Source organism: Mus caroli, chromosome 2, assembly GCF_900094665.2.
Source record: "Mus caroli chromosome 2, CAROLI_EIJ_v1.1, whole genome shotgun sequence".
Lineage (NCBI taxonomy): Eukaryota > Metazoa > Chordata > Mammalia > Rodentia > Muridae > Mus > Mus caroli.
In genome coordinates, this window is record NC_034571.1 from 49,465,785 (window position 1) to 49,471,297 (window position 5,513).

The 5,513-nt window shown below is 39.7% G+C and overlaps 1 pseudogene; it reads left to right on the top strand.

Moving 5' to 3' along the window:
* The first annotated feature begins 3,526 nt into the window (after window positions 1-3,526).
* LOC110305965 lies at window positions 3,527-5,093 on the top strand (annotated as a pseudogene).
* The last annotated feature ends 420 nt before the right edge of the window (window positions 5,094-5,513 follow it).

Genomic DNA, 5,513 nt, shown 5'->3' on the forward strand with positions numbered 1-5,513 from the left:
AGTAAATTCCTGTAAATAGGTGTAACTCAGCTATAATTCTAAGCATCTATTCTGGTTTCCCCTACGGTCAGAAACTTCTTTCTTCCTAGGTGATGGTAGATTCCTGTGAAGGGCAGTGACCTAACTTTTACTCAAAGAGATAGTGTAATACCAGGGGCAGTACTGAATTCCGAGCCCAAGGTCTTGCTAAGGACGAACTAGGACTGTTGGAACACTGGCGGACGGCTTTAGCTATGTCAGAATTCAATCTTAAAAGGCACTTATGATAGGAAAATATTGAAGGAGGGCACGTGGATCCATATACTAGACTAACACGGAAATGGAACGCAGAAGTGAAAAATTACTGTATGAGTAAGGAACGCTAGACTCCAGGAGGAGAGCTTCCTTGAAACTCTTTTGTCTCATGAGTGACTTTTAAGCCTCTCGGCTTGTCCAGTTGACTCGACCGGAGAGCGAAGCAATTCTTAATTTCCAAATGAAAAGAAGAAAATGTGCATAAGTCTGTTTAACATAACATAGCTATCTCACATACAATCACAAACAGCATTTATATTTTATAGTACATAGCTCATTCCCTTGAGGAATATTTAGCCTTCTATTATCTCATAAGTTAATTATGATAACACCAATTTATGTTTTACCACTGATATCATCTCAGTCAATACAGGAAAGCTCAGATTTTAGCTTAATACTGTTTATGTATGGAGAATCATGTTAATAAAAAATAGGACAGAAATATTTTTTTCAAATAAATAATTATTTCTACAAGTGGCATTGTATCCTATTTCTATAAGTGGCATTTATGAATACATTTCTATACTTCCCATTCTGTATTTCCTCCAACTTTCCACTTCAGCAAGTATTGGTTCTTTTATTAGAAGGGTGAACTATACTTTCATCCCTGAAATGTCGGTGCTCTTTGTCATTCTGCCTCGGTTAAGAGTTGTTCCCTTTTCCCTTTTATCAATCACAAAGGTATGATAATATCAAGAGATGTTCTAAAGTGGCTCCTGCATTCCAGATATAATCTTCTCTATTGCTTTTCCATGTAGAGAAGCAGTCCAATTTCCTTCTAAGAGTTTAGATCAATCACCCCTCTTAACACTGTTATTCCTTTATAGCCTATTGACTTAATGACATCAGAAACCAGAAGTTGCCAGAGGAGAGGCTTAGCTTCCAGGACAATAGAATTGTTCTGTACCTTAACCAAAAGACTTTTTTTTTTTTTTTTCTGGATTCACATCATATGGGCCAGGAAAACATGTGGTCGAAAAGATAGGAAACAAAACATTTTATATTGGAAATCTAGGGCTAATAGTAAGTGAAATTATGCCCATCTCTACACTTTAAACTCTGGGACTTTGAGTCCTGCATAGATGAAACAGAACCCATACACAGCATTCTGAGGAAAACTTTTCTTCAGGCCTCCATACTCCTAGGGAATACTGTCAACTATTTGGTCTGTATCTGTGTCATTAATAAGTCACCCCACTGTTTTCTCAAGCAAGCTCAGAGTAGTGGGAAATGTACTAAAATCAGTTAATTTTATGAACATGGCCTCACTGATGCACTTCTTTGGCTGTGAAGTGAATTCCTTGGTTTGAAATAGTGCTGTATGCAGCTCCGTGATGGTGATTAAAGAGCTTTAAAAGCCTATGGTTGGTTATTTTGGCAGAAACATTGCATGGAGGAAAGTCAAGTCTGAAAGCAGAGTAAGTATCTATTCCAGTAAGGGCATCACGATGCTGTTTTTACAATATAAATGGCTGAGTGCATACAACCTACAACCAGGCTGTTGACTATACCACAGAAGATGGTTCCATTTTGGCAGCTTAGTGGAGTTGTCACTTCTGGGCAGTCCCTTCACTAAGCAGAAGCTGTGCCATTTCAGGCTTGGTGAAAGAAAGTCCATTTTGTAAAGATATAGCCTCTAAATATGCCAGCATGACCATTTTGTTCTTAGGTCCATTTAGCAACAACAAGAATGGCCTGAGAAAGAGTCTGGCTACCCATAAAAGTTATGAATTAGGATGGATAGTCTGGGGAATGGGAAAGGGCATTGGGTAGGGGAGGATTAAGGCAAAATAATATAGGAAAATATCAAGGAAATCTGTTTGCGTTTTAAGGAAAATAAAGCAATTAAAATTTACCACAAGAAAGATAATTAACTATTGAGGTTGCTTGGAGTTAAGAAACTCTCTGAAATCAAAAGAAGGAACCTTAGATAAAGTACCCAACAGTGAGGAGAGGGGACTCATAGAGTCTACCATCAGTAGAAAGACAGGGCATCAAGTGGAGTGAAAGGGTTGCTATCCCACAGTTAAAAACTCTGACCCAGAATTGTTCCTGTCTAAAAGTACTGCACGGACAAAAATGGAGAAGAGACTGAGGGAAAAGGGGTCCAGTGACTAGCCCAAATTGGGATCCATCCCAAGAGAAGGCTTCAAGGTCTGACACTATTACTAACATTATTGTGTGCTTACAGACAGGAGCCTAGCATGGCTGCCCTCTGAGAGGCCCAACAAGCAGCTTACTGAGACACAGGCAGGACCCCTGTGGTTGAATTAGGGAAATCTTGTAAGAAGCTGAAGAGGAGGGTGACCCCATAGGAAGACCAGCAGTCTCAACTATCCAGGACCCCTGAGATCTCTCAGACATTTGGCCTCTAACCAGGGAGCATACATGCCTCTGACACATATACAGCAGAGAACTGCCTCGTCTGGCCTCAATGGGAGAAGATGTGCCTAACGATGGAGAGACTTGAGGCCCCAGGGCTTAGGAAGGCCTGGCAGGGGATCAGAGTAGGGGCCAGGGGACATCCTCTTGGAGACAGGAGGAGGAATAGGATAAGGAACTGTGGGAGGGTGGACTGGGAGGGGGATAATGGCTGGACTGTAAAAAAATAGAAGTAATAAAAAATTAAAAGCTTCCTCATTTTCAAAAATAGAGTAACAGAGTAAACAGTCAGTCTATGAGATGGGAGAAAATATTTGCCAGTGATTGATCTGATAGAATAATAACATCTAGAATAAATAAAGAACTTAAATTATTAAATAAATTATTAAATTATTAAATAATCAGCAGTCCAGTCAATATATTCATGAAATAATTGAAGCAATACTACTTTTCAAAATAGTGATAAAAATGGCAATTAAATCTATGATAAAAATTTAAACATCTTTTAAAGAAAAATTACATTGAGATCTATTATAGGAGCCCAGTCAGAATATGTATCAGGGAAAAATATCAAATTCTGAGAGAAATGTAGAGAAAACTTCCTTATACACCTCAGGGAGGTGTCTACTAATGGAAAAAAAAGAGTATCATAACAATAAAGAAGAACAAAACTGAACTGTTTCCATGAAAATGGATAGCGTTGGAAGTTATAATGTTAAGTAAAATGAGCCAGACTTATAAAGACTAGTATAGAGTGGTGCGACCTGACAGGTCTCAGACTGTAGGAGGCTGCAGCTCTTAGCTTGCAGTATATCAGGCAGAATGCTCACAGTGCAGGACCAGATGATTCATGCATAAGCCATGTGGAGAACCAAAGGGAAGCCAACACATGTCATTTACCAGCCAAGCCATCTTAGTGTTTGGCCTCACAAACTACTTACTTTCCCAAATAAGCATAAGAAGAAAAAAGACCAAAAGCCATTACAAGAAGATGTAGCTGAAATTCAACATGCTGAAGAATTTCTTATTAAACCAGAATTCAAAGTGGTTTAATTGGACACTTCTCAATGGTCCTTATTACAAAAGAATTTTGATAAGTTAATATAAGGACAATGCATTACACACTTATTCCTTGTGGCTCAAATCTTCTAAAGAGGGGAAGCCACAGGTTTCTTTAATCTTGACAAGCCCTCTAACCCCTCCTTCCATGATGAAGTAACCTGGATCCGATGAATTCTTTGGGTAAAGAAGACAGGCCACAGTGGCACACTGGATCCCAAAGTGACTGGTTGTTTAATTGTGTGCACTGAACAAGCCATTCACTTGGTGAAATCACAACAGTGTGCAGGCAAAGAGTATGTTGGAATTGTCCTGCTGCACAATGCTACTGAAGTGGATACTCAGCTTTCTCGGGCCCTAGACTGACAGGTACCCTGTTACAATAACTCCCACTTATTGCTGCTTTAAAGAGACAGCTATCTATGAGAGCAAAATGGTGGAATATGAACCTGAAAGAAGATTTGGAATCTTTTGGGTGTGCTGTAAAGCTGGCACCTACATTCAAATGCTATGTTTACACCTTGTCTTGTTACTGGAAGTCAATGGTCAGATGCAGGAACTTTTGAGAGTATGTTCTGGAGTCCTGAGTGAAAAGGACCACATGGTGACAATGTGTGATGTACTTGATGCTCAGTGGCTGTATGATAACCATCAGGAACAGAATTACTTTCAGGGAGTATTGTGTACCCGTTGGAAAAGCCATTGATATCTCAATAAATGTTTGGTTATGAAAGACAGTGCAGTGAATGCAATCTGTTATGGGACCAAGATCATGCATTCTTGTGATTTTCAAGATGAGTTCATGGCATTGAGGTCAACCAGAAGGTTGTGGTCACTACCACTTAGGGGAAGGTATCTGCAGGGCTTCTGTATTGATGACTACAGTAGTGATTTCTACCTGTGACCATGGTATAGTAGCTAGGATTATAAAGGGGTGATCATGGAAATAGATTCTTATCTTCACAAGTGGAGTTTAGGTCCAAAGACAACTTGGAGGATGGTGATCAAGCAGGCCTTTCTGGACAAGCATGGCAAACCCACAGACAATACCCCTGCCACCTGGAAGCAGGAGTGCATTGACGATAGTAATTCTGGCAAGAAAGCACTGGTTACTGAAGTGGTACAAGCCCCTCAGCAGCTGAAGCAGTAAAATCCATATAAAGGAAGCAGGATAGTGAGAGTGGAAGCAATGAGACCCCAGCAGGACTTTCCCAGTTGAAAAACAGAAGAATAAGAAGGATTAAAATGCCCAAAACTCTGTTAGAACATGGGAGCAAGGCTGGAGATGGGGACAGTGACACACTACCAAAAAGAAAAAGTAGAAGGAACTAAGAGTCCTGGAAGAGATGTCTGAATAGTAAAAGCCACTTCTTGAAGTATTATGTCCAGCTGAGAGGAGAAATGAAAGCCTTATTGAAAAAACTTCCTTTTTGTTGAGGGAGTAGAGCAGAGGTCCCAAACAGAGTAGAAAGTTCTGATTCACTTTAGCTACCACTTGTGGCCTCAGTGATTAGCTGGTGTGGCCATCTCATCCTGTCCTGTCCTGTTTCAAGAGTATGAGAGATAAAAATCAGATTGTTTGTTTGTTCGTTTTTGTCACCAACTTTTCTGCTTGCTTAAGTAACCTTTAGACATGGCACTGCCTAGTAACTGTTTTCAGGCGTTTACTAATGACTATTTCAAACAATGCCTTAAATAGTCCTATCCTAATTTGCTTTGAAAAAATGTTTATAAAAATTAAATCTGCTAAATAAAATGGTATAGAACCTTCTGTGAGT